This window comes from Schistocerca gregaria, chromosome 9, assembly GCF_023897955.1.
Source record: "Schistocerca gregaria isolate iqSchGreg1 chromosome 9, iqSchGreg1.2, whole genome shotgun sequence".
NCBI classification, from domain to species: domain Eukaryota; kingdom Metazoa; phylum Arthropoda; class Insecta; order Orthoptera; family Acrididae; genus Schistocerca; species Schistocerca gregaria.
Window position 1 is genome coordinate 229,545,437 of NC_064928.1, and position 12,337 is coordinate 229,557,773.

A 12,337-nucleotide genomic window follows, 5' to 3' on the forward strand; every position below is an offset into this window, starting at 1 on the left:
TCGAATTGAATTAAAGCCCGATCGTCACATTGGCCGCTCATCTCTCTGAAACGGTTGTACTTATCGTCTGCAAAGCTATGTCGCGTGCTGCGGTATGCGGAGATACTAAAAGCACCATAGTAGAACACAGATGAAGCTTCTAAGTTGAAGTAGTATCCAGTAAGATGTAGTACAATTCAAGTCTTAGGTATCGATTATTGCCTTTTTACCATTCTTTGGTGCCTTGGACATGAGCTAGGACCTTAAGATTCTGCATGAAAGGAGGACTAGCAGCCGAGTTGCACGGGAGAATATGAAAAGTGTTCATATGTAGTAAAAACCAGAGAAATCCGTCTTTGTTCGACATTTGTTATCGAATCGACTTAAAGCCAGATCGTAACATTGGCCGCTCTTCTCTCTGAAACGGTTGTAGTTATCGTCTGCAAAGCTATGTCGAGAGCTGCGGCATGCGGAGACACTAAAAGCACCATAGTAGAACACAGATGAAGCTTCTAAGTTGATGTAATAGCCAGTAAGAAGTAGTACAATTCAAGTTTTAGGTATCGATTGTTGACTTTTTACCCTTCTTTGGTGCCTTGGGCATGAGCTAGGAACTTAAGATTTTGCATGATAGGAGGTCTAGCAGCCGCGTTTCACGTGAGAATGTGAAAAATGTTCATATTTAGTAAAAACCTGAGAAATCCGTCCGTTTTCCTCATTTGTTATCGAATCGACTTAAAGCCAGATCGTCACATTGGGCGCTCTACTCTCTAAAACGGTTGTACTTATCGTCTGCAAAGCTATGTCGCGTGCTGCGGTATGCGGAGACACTAAAAGCACCATTGTAGAACACAGACGAAGCTTCTAAGCTGATGTAATAGCCAGTAAGAAGTAGTACAATTCAAGTTTTAGGTATCGATTATTGACTTTTAGCTGGCTTTGGTGCATTGGATATGAGCTAGGACCTTAAAATTCTGCATGAAAGGACGACTAACAGCCAAGTTGCACGGAAGAATGTGAAAAGTGTTCATATGTAGTAAAAGCCTGAGGAATACGTCCGTGTTCGACATTTGTTATCGAATCGACTTAAAGCCAGATCGTCACATTGTGCGCTCTACTCTCTAAAACGGTTGTACTTATCGTCTGCAAAGCTATGTCGCGTGCTGCGGTATGCGGAGACACTAAAAGCACCATAGTAGAACACAGATGAAGCTTCTAAGTTGATGTAATAGCCAGTAAGAAGTAGTACAATTCAAGTTATAGGTATCGATAATTGACTTTTTAGCTGGCTTTGGTGCCTTGGACATGAGCTAGTACCTTAAAATTCTGCATGAAAGGACGACTAACAGCCAAGTTGCACGGAAGAATGTGAAAAGTGTTAATATATAGTAAAAACCTGAGAAATACGTCCGTTTTCGTCATTTGTTATTGAATCGACTTAAAGCCAGATCGTCACATTGGCCGCTCTTCTCTCTGAAACGGTTGTACTTATCGTCTGCAAAGCTATGTCGCGTGCTGCGGTATGTGCAGACACTAAAAGCACATTAGTAGAACACAGATGAAGCTTCCAAGTTGATGTAATAGCCAGTAAGAAGTAGTACAATTCATGTTGTAGGTATCGATTATTGACTTCTTAGCTTGCTTTGGTGACTTGAACATGAGCTAGGACCTTAAGACTCTGCATGAAAGGAGGACTAGCAGCCGAGTTGCACTGGAGAATGTGGAAAATGTTCATATGTAGTAAAAACCTGAGAAATCCTTCCGTTTTCGTCATTTGTTATCGAATTGAATTAAAGCCAGATCGTCACATTGGCCGCTCTTCTCTCTGAAACGGTTGTACTTATCGTCTGCAAAGCTATGTCGCGTGCTGCGGTATGCGGAGACACTAAAAGCACCATAGTAGAACACAGATGAAGCTTCTAAGTTGAAGTAATATCCAGTAAGATGTAGTACAATTAAAGTCTTAGGTATCGATTATTGACTTTTTACCATTCTTTTGTGCCTTGGACATGAGCTAGGACCTTAAAATTCTGCATGAACGGAGGACTAGCAGCCGAGTTGCTTGGGAGAATGTGAAAAGTGTTCATATGTAGTAAAAACCTGAGAAATCCGTCCGTTTTCCTCATTTGTTATCGAATCGTCTTAAAGCCAGATCGTCACATTGGCGCTCTTCTCTCTGAAACAGTTGTACTTATCGTCTGCAAAGCTATGTCGCGTAATGCGGTATGCGGAGACACTAAAAGCACCATAGTAGGACACAGATGAAGCTTCTAAGATGATGTAATAGCCAGTAAGAAGTAGTACAATTCAAGTTTTAGGTATTGATTATTGACTTTTAGCTGGCTTTGGTGCCTTGGACATGAGCTAGGACCTTAAAATTCTGCATGAAAGGACGACTAACAGCCAAGTTGCACGGAAGAATGTGAAAAGTGTTCATACATAGTAAAAACCTGAGAAATACGTCCGTTTTCGTCATTTGTTATCGAATCGTCTTAAAGCCAGATCGTCACATTGGCGCTCTTCTCTCTGAAACGAATGTACTTATCGTCTGCAAAGCTATGTCGCGTGCTGCGGTATGCGGAGACACTAAAAGTACCATAGTAGAACATAGATGAAGCTTCTAAGATGATGTAATAGCCAGTAAGAAGTAGTACAATTCAAGTGTTAGGTATCGATTATTGACTTTTTAGCTGGCTTTGGTGACTTGGACATGAGCTAAGACCTTAAGATTCTGCATGAAAGGAGGACTAGCAGCCGAGTTGCACGGGAGAATATGAAAAGTTTTCATATGTAGTAAAAACCAGAGAATAGCGTCTTTGTTCGACATTTGTTATCGAATCGACTTAAAGCCAGATCGTAACATTGGCCGCTCTTCTCTCTGAAACGGTTGTAGTTATCGTCTGCAAAGCTATGTCGAGTGCTGCGGCATGCGGAGACACTAAAAGCACCATAGTAGAACACAGATGAAGCTTCTAAGTTGATGTAATAGCCAGTAAGAAGTAGTACAATTCAAGTTTTAGGTATCGATTGTTGACTTTTTACCCTTCTTTGGTGCCTTGGGCATGAGCTAGGAACTTAAGATTTTGCATGATAGGAGGTCTAGCAGCCGCGTTGCACGTGAGAATGTGAAAAGTGTTCATATTTAGTAAAAACCTGAGAAATCCGTCCGTTTTCCTCATTTGTTATCGAATCGACTTAAAGCCAGATCGTCACATTGGGCGCTCTACTCTCTAAAACGGTTGTACATATCGTCTGCAAAGCTATGTCGCGTGCTGCGGTATGCGGAGACACTAAAAGCACAATAGTAGAACACAGATGAAGCTTCTAAGTTGATGTAATAGCCAGTAAGAAGTAGTACAATTCAAGTTTTAGGTATCGATTATTGACTTTTAGCTGGCTTTGGTGCCTTGGACATGAGCTAGGACCTTAAAATTCTGCATGAAAGGACGACTAACAGCCAAGTTGCACGGAAGAATGTGAAAAGTGTTCATATATAGTAAAAACCTGAGAAATACGTCCGTTTTCGTCATTTGTTATCGAATCGACTTAAAGCCAGATCGTCACATTGGCCGCTCTTCTCTCTGAAACGGTTGTACTTATCGTCTGCAAAGCTATGTCGCGTGCTGCGGTATGTGGAGACACTAAAAGCACCATAGTAGAACACAGATGAAGCTTCTAAGTTGATGTAATAGCCAGTAAGAAGTAGTACAATTCAAGTTATAGGTATCGATTATTGACTTTTTAGCTGGCTTTGGTACCTTGTACATGAGCTAGGACCTTATGATTCTGCATGAAAGGAGGACTAGCAGCCCAGTTGCACGGGAGAATGTGAAAAGTGTTCATATGTAGTAAAAACCAAAGAAATCCGTCTGTTTCCGCCATTTGTTATCGAATCGACTTAAAGCCAGATCATCACATTGGCCGCTCTTCTGTCTGAAACGGTTGTACTTATCGTCTGCAAAGCTATGTCGCGTGCTGCGGTATGCGGAGACACTAAAAGTACCATAGTAGAACATAGATGAAGCTTCTAAGATGATGTAATAGCCAGTAAGAAGTAGTACAATTCAAGTGTTAGGTATCGATTATTGACTTTTTAGCTGGCTTTGGTGACTTGGACATGAGCTAAGACCTTAAGATTCTGCATGAAAGGAGGACTAGCAGCCGAGTTGCACGGGAGAATATGAAAAGTTTTCATATGTAGTAAAAACCAGAGAAATCCGTCTTTGTTCGACATTTGTTATCGAATCGACTTAAAGCCAGATCGTAACATTGGCCGCTCTTCTCTCTGAAACGGTTGTAGTTATCGTCTGCAAAGCTATGTCGAGTGCTGCGGCATGCGGAGACACTAAAAGCACCATAGTAGAACACAGATGAAGCTTCTAAGTTGATGTAATAGCCAGTAAGAAGTAGTACAATTCAAGTTTTAGGTATCGATTGTTGACTTTTTACCCTTCTTTGGTGCCTTGGGCATGAGCTAGGAACTTAAGATTTTGCATGATAGGAGGTCTAGCAGCCGCGTTGCACGTGAGAATGTGAAAAGTGTTCATATTTAGTAAAAACCTGAGAAATCCGTCCGTTTTCCTCATTTGTTATCGAATCGACTTAAAGCCAGATCGTCACATTGGGCGCTCTACTCTCTAAAACGGTTGTACATATCGTCTGCAAAGCTATGTCGCGTGCTGCGGTATGCGGAGACACTAAAAGCACAATAGTAGAACACAGATGAAGCTTCTAAGTTGATGTAATAGCCAGTAAGAAGTAGTACAATTCAAGTTTTAGGTATCGATTATTGACTTTTAGCTGGCTTTGGTGTCTTGGACATGAGCTAGGACCTTAAAATTCTGCATGAAAGGACGACTAACAGCCAAGTTGCACGGAAGAATGTGAAAAGTGTTCATATATAGTAAAAACCTGAGAAATACGTCCGTTTTCGTCATTTGTTATCGAATCGACTTAAAGCCAGATCGTCACATTGGCCGCTCTTCTCTCTGAAACGGTTGTACTTATCGTCTGCAAAGCTATGTCGCGTGCTGCGGTATGTGGAGACACTAAAAGCACCATAGTAGAACACAGATGAAGCTTCTAAGTTGATGTAATAGCCAGTAAGAAGTAGTACAATTCAAGTTATAGGTATCGATTATTGACTTTTTAGCTGGCTTTGGTACCTTGTACATGAGCTAGGACCTTATGATTCTGCATGAAAGGAGGACTAGCAGCCCAGTTGCACGGGAGAATGTGAAAAGTGTTCATATGTAGTAAAAACCAAAGAAATCCGTCTGTTTCCGCCATTTGTTATCGAATCGACTTAAAGCCAGATCATCACATTGGCCGCTCTTCTGTCTGAAACGGTTGTACTTATCGTCTGCAAAGCTATGTCGCGTGCTGCGGTATGCGGAGACACTAAAAGCACCATAGTAGAACACAGATGAAGCTTCTAAGTTGATGTAATAGCCAGTAAGAAGTAGTACAATTCAAGTTTTAGGTATCGATTATTGACTTTTTAGCGGCTTTGGTGCCTTGGACATGAGCTAGGGCCTTCAGATTCTGCATGAAAGGTGGACTAGCAGCCGAGTTGCGAGGGCGAAAGTGAAAAGTGTTCATATGTAGTAAAAACCTGAGAAATCCGTCAGTTTCCGCCATTTGTTATGGAATCGACTTAAAGCCAGATCGTCACATTGGCCGCTCTTCTCTCTGAAACGGTTGTACTTATCGTCTGCAAAGCTATGTCGCGTGCTGCGATATGCGGAGACACTAAAAGCACCATAGTAGAACACAGATGAAGCTTCTAAGCTGATGTAATAGCCAGTAAGAAATAGTACAATTCATGTCATAAGTATCGATTATTGGCTTCTTAGCTGGCTTTGGTGACTTGAACATGAGCTAGGACCTTAAGATTCTGCATGAAAGACGGACTAGCAGCCGAGTTGCACGGGAGAATGTGAAAAGTGTTCATATGTAGTAAAAACCTTAAAAATCCGTTCGTTATCGTCATTGTTATCGAATCGACTTAAAGCCAGATCGTCACATTGTCCTCTCTTCTCTCTCAAACGGTTGTACTTATCGACTGCAAAGCTATGTCGCGTGCTGCGGTATGCGGAGACACTAAAAGCACCATAGTAGAACACAGATGAAGCTTCTAAGTTGATGTAATAGTCAGTAAGAAGTAGTACAATTCAAGTTTTAGGTATTGATTATTGACTTTTTAGCTGGCTTTGGTGCCTTGGACATGAGCTAGGACCTTAAGACTCTGCATGAAAGGAGGACTAGCAGCCGAGTTGCATGGGAGAATATGAAAAGTGTTCATATGTAGTAAAAACCAGAGAAATCCGTCTTTGTTCGACATTTGTTATCGAATCGACTTAAAGCCAGATCGTAACATTGGCCGCTCTTCTCTCTGAAACGGTTGTAGTTATCGTCTGCAAAGCTATGTCGAGTGCTGCGGCATGCGGAGACACTAAAAGCACCATAGTAGAACACAGATGAAGCTTCTAAGTTGATGTAATAGCCAGTAAGAAGTAGTACAATTCAAGTTTTAGGTATCGATTGTTGACTTTTTACCCTTCTTTGGTGCCTTGGGCATGAGCTAGGAACTTAAGATTTTGCATGATAGGAGGTCTAGCAGCCGCGTTGCACGTGAGAATGTGAAAAGTGTTCATATTTAGTAAAAACCTGAGAAATCCGTCCGTTTTCCTCATTTGTTATCGAATCGACTTAAAGCCAGATCGTCACATTGGGCGCTCTACTCTCTAAAACGGTTGTACATATCGTCTGCAAAGCTATGTCGCGTGCTGCGGTATGCGGAGACACTAAAAGCACAATAGTAGAACACAGATGAAGCTTCTAAGTTGATGTAATAGCCAGTAAGAAGTAGTACAATTCAAGTTTTAGGTATCGATTATTGACTTTTAGCTGGCTTTGGTGCCTTGGACATGAGCTAGGACCTTAAAATTCTGCATGAAAGGACGACTAACAGCCAAGTTGCACGGAAGAATGTGAAAAGTGTTCATATATAGTAAAAACCTGAGAAATACGTCCGTTTTCGTCATTTGTTATCGAATCGACTTAAAGCCAGATCGTCACATTGGCCGCTCTTCTCTCTGAAACGGTTGTACTTATCGTCTGCAAAGCTATGTCGCGTGCTGCGGTATGTGGAGACACTAAAAGCACCATAGTAGAACACAGATGAAGCTTCTAAGTTGATGTAATAGCCAGTAAGAAGTAGTACAATTCAAGTTATAGGTATCGATTATTGACTTTTTAGCTGGCTTTGGTACCTTGTACATGAGCTAGGACCTTATGATTCTGCATGAAAGGAGGACTAGCAGCCCAGTTGCACGGGAGAATGTGAAAAGTGTTCATATGTAGTAAAAACCAAAGAAATCCGTCAGTTTCCGCCATTTGTTATCGAATCGACTTAAAGCCAGATCATCACATTGGCCGCTCTTCTGTCTGAAACGGTTGTACTTATCGTCTGCAAAGCTATGTCGCGTGCTGCGGTATGCGGAGACACTAAAAGCACCATAGTAGAACACAGATGAAGCTTCTAAGTTGATGTAATAGCCAGTAAGAGGTAGTACAATTCAAGTTTTAGGTATCGATTATTGACTTTTTAGCGGCTTTGGTGCCTTGGACATGAGCTAGGGCCTTCAGATTCTGCATGAAAGGTGGACTAGCAGCCGAGTTGCGAGGGCGAAAGTGAAAAGTGTTCATATGTAGTAAAAACCTGAGAAATCCGTCAGTTTCCGCCATTTGTTATGGAATCGACTTAAAGCCAGATCGTCACATTGGCCGCTCTTCTCTCTGAAACGGTTGTACTTATCGTCTGCAAAGCTATGTCGCGTGCTGCGATATGCGGAGACACTAAAAGCACCATAGTAGAACACAGATGAAGCTTCTAAGCTGATGTAATAGCCAGTAAGAAATAGTACAATTCATGTCATAAGTATCGATTATTGGCTTCTTAGCTGGCTTTGGTGACTTGAACATGAGCTAGGACCTTAAGATTCTGCATGAAAGACGGACTAGCAGCCGAGTTGCACGGGAGAATGTGAAAAGTGTTCATATGTAGTAAAAACCTTAAAAATCCGTTCGTTATCGTCATTGTTATCGAATCGACTTAAAGCCAGATCGTCACATTGTCCTCTCTTCTCTCTCAAACGGTTGTACTTATCGACTGCAAAGCTATGTCGCGTGATGCGGTATGCGGAGACACTAAAAGCACCATAGTAGAACACAGATGAAGCTTCTAAGTTGATGTAATAGTCAGTAAGAAGTAGTACAATTCAAGTTTTAGGTATTGATTATTGACTTTTTAGCTGGCTTTGGTGCCTTGGACATGAGCTAGGACCTTAAGACTCTGCATGAAAGGAGGACTAGCAGCCGAGTTGCATGGGAGAATATGAAAAGTGTTCATATGTAGTAAAAACCAGAGAAATCCGTCTTTGTTCGACATTTGTTATCGAATCGACTTAAAGCCAGATCGTAACATTGGCAGCTCTTCTCTCTGAAACGGTTGTAGTTATCGTCTGCAAAGCTATGTCGAGTGCTGCGGCATGCGGAGACACTAAAAGCACCATAGTAGAACACAGATGAAGCTTCTAAGTTGATGTAATAGCCAGTAAGAAGTAGTACAATTCAAGTTTTATTTATCGATTGTTGACTTTTTACCCTTCTTTGGTGCCTTGGGCATGAGCTAGGAACTTAAGATTTTGCATGATAGGAGGTCTAGCAGCCGCGTTGCACGTGAGAATGTGAAAAGTGTTCATATTTAGTAAAAACCTGAGAAATCCGTCCGTTTTCCTCATTTGTTATCGAATCGACTTAAAGCCAGATCGTCACATTGGCCGCTCTTCTCTCTGAAACGGTTGTACTTATCGTCTGCAAAGCTATGTCGCGTGCTGCGGTATGTGGAGACACTAAAAGCACCATAGTAGAAGACAGATGAAGTTTCCAAGTTGATGTAATAGCCAGTAAGAAGTAGTACAATTCAAGTTTTAGGTATCGATTATTGACTTTTTAGCTGTCTTTGGTGCCTTGGACATGAGCTAGGACCTTAGGACTCTTCATTAATGGAGGACTAGCAGCCGAGTTGCACGGGAGAATGTGAAAAGTGTTCATATGTAGTAAAAGCCTGAGAAATCCGTCCGTGTTCGACATTTGTTATCGAATCGACTTAAAGCCAGATCGTCACATTTGCCGCTCTTCTCTCTGTAACGGTTGTACTTATTGTCTGCAAAGCTATGTCGCGTGCTGCGGTATACGGAGACACTAAAAGCAACATAGTAGAACACAGATGAAGCTTCTAAGTTGATGTAATAGCCAGTACGAAGTAGTACAATTCAAGTTATAGGTATCGATTATTGACTTTTTAGCTGGCTTTGGTACCTTGGACATGAGCTAGGACCTTATGATTCTGCATGAAAGGAGGACTAGCAGCCCAGTTGCACGGGAGAATGTGAAAAGTGTTCATATGTAGTAAAAACCTAAGAAATCCGGCTGTTTCCGCCATTTGTTATCGAATCGACTTAAAGCCAGATCGTCACAATGGCCGCTCTTCTCTCTGAAACGGTTGTACTTATCGTCTGCAAAGCTATGTCGCGTGCTGCGGTATGCGGACACACTAAAAGCACCATAGTAGAACACAGATGAAGCTTCTAAGTTGATGTAATAGCCAGTAAGAAGTAGTACAATTCAAGTTATAGGTATCGATTATTGACTTTTTAGCTGGCTTTGGTGCCTTGGACATGAGCTAGGACCTTAAAATTCTGCATGAAAGGAGGACTAGCAGCCGAGTTGCACTGGAGAATGTGGAAAATGTTCATATGTAGTAAAAACCTGAGAAATCCTTCCGTTTTCGTCATTTGTTATCGAATTGAATTACAGCCCGATCGTCACATTGGCCGCTCTTCTCTCTGAAACGGTTGTACTTATCGTCTGCAAAGCTATGTCGCGTGCTGCGGTATGCGGAGATACTAAAAGCACCATAGTAGAACACAGATGAAGCTTCTAAGTTGAAGTAGTATCCAGTAAGATGTAGTACAATTCAAGTCTTAGGTATCGATTATTGCCTTTTTACCATTCTTTGGTGCCTTGGACATGAGCTAGGACCTTAAGATTCTGCATGAAAGGAGGACTAGCAGCCGAGTTGCACGGGAGAATATGAAAAGTGTTCATATGTAGTAAAAACCAGAGAAATCCGTCTTTGTTCGACATTTGTTATCGAATCGACTTAAAGGCAGATCGTAACATTGGCCGCTCTTCTCTCTGAAACGGTTGTAGTTATCGTCTGCAAAGCTATGTCGAGAGCTGCGGCATGCGGAGACACTAAAAGCACCATAGTAGAACACAGATGAAGCTTCTAAGTTGATGTAATAGCCAGTAAGAAGTAGTACAATTCAAGTTTTAGGTATCGATTATTGACTTTTAGCTGGCTTTGGTGCATTGGATATGAGCTAGGACCTTAAAATTCTGCATGAAAGGACGACTAACAGCCAAGTTGCACGGAAGAATGTGAAAAGTGTTCATATGTAGTAAAAGCCTGAGGAATACGTCCGTGTTCGACATTTGTTATCGAATCGACTTAAAGCCAGATCGTCACATTGTGCGCTCTACTCTCTAAAACGGTTGTACTTATCGTCTGCAACGCTATGTCGCGTGCTGCGGTATGCTGAGACACTAAAAGCACCATAGTAGAACACAGATGAAGCTTCTAAGTTGATGTAATAGCCAGTAAGAAGTAGTACAATTCAAGTTATAGGTATCGATAATTGACTTTTTAGCTGGCTTTGGTGCCTTGGACATGAGCTAGGACCTTAAATTTCTGCATGAAAGGACGACTAACAGCCAAGTTGCACGGAAGAATGTGAAAAGTGTTAATATATAGTAAAAACCTGAGAAATACGTCCGTTTTCGTCATTTGTTATTGAATCGACTTAAAGCCAGATCGTCACATTGGCCGCTCTTCTCTCTGAAACGGTTGTACTTATCGTCTGCAAAGCTATGTCGCGTGCTGCGGTATGTGCAGACACTAAAAGCACCATAGTAGAACACAGATGAAGCTTCCAAGTTGATGTAATAGCCAGTAAGAAGTAGTACAATTCATGTTGTAGGTATCGATTATTGACTTCTTAGCTTGCTTTGGTGACTTGAACATGAGCTAGGACCTTAAGACTCTGCATGAAAGGAGGACTAGCAGCCGAGTTGCACTGGAGAATGTGGAAAATGTTCATATGTAGTAAAAACCTGAGAAATCCTTCCGTTTTCGTCATTTGTTATCGAATTGAATTAAAGCCAGATCGTCACATTGGCCGCTCTTCTCTCTGAAACGGTTGTACTTATCGTCTGCAAAGCTATGTCGCGTGCTGCGGTATGCGGAGACACTAAAAGCACCGTAGTAGAACACAGATGAAGCTTCTAAGTTGAAGTAATATCCAGTAAGATGTAGTACAATTCAAGTCTTAGGTATCGATTATTGACTTTTTACCATTCTTTTGTGCCTTGGACATGAGCTAGGACCTTAAAATTCTGCATGAACAGAGGACTAGCAGCCGAGTTGCTTGGGAGAATGTGAAAAGTGTTCATATGTAGTAAAAACCTGAGAAATCCGTCCGTTTTCCTCATTTGTTATCGAATCGTCTTAAAGCCAGATCGTCACATTGGCGCTCTTCTCTCTGAAACAGTTGTACTTATCGTCTGCAAAGCTATGTCGCGTAATGCGGTATGCGGAGACACTAAAAGCACCATAGTAGGACACAGATGAAGCTTCTAAGATGATGTAATAGCCAGTAAGAAGTAGTACAATTCAAGTGTTAGGTATCGATTATTGACTTTTTAGCTGGCTTTGGTGACTTGGACATGAGCTAAGACCTTAAGATTCTGCATGAAAGGAGGACTAGCAGCCGAGTCGCACGGGAGAATGTGAAAAGTGTTCATATGTAGTAAAAACCTGAGAAATCCGTCCGTTTTCGTCATTTGTTATCGAATCGACTTAAAGCCAGATCGTCACATTGGCCGCTCTTCTCTCTGAAGCGGTAGTACTTATCGTCTGCAAAGCTATGTCGCGTGCTGCGGTATGCGGAGACACTAAAAGCACCATAGTAGAACACAGATGAAGCTTCTAAGTTGATGTAATAGCCAGTAAGAAGTAGTACAATTCAAGTTTTAGGTATCGATTATTGACTTTTTAGCTGGCTTTGGTGTCTTGGACATGAGCTAGGGCCTTAAGAACCTGCAAGAAAGGAGGACTAGCAGCCGAGTTGCGAAGGAGAAAGTGAAAAGTGTTCATATGTAGTAAAAACCTGAGAAATCCGTCCGTTTTCGTCATTTGTTATCGAATCGACGTAAAGCCAGATCGTCACAT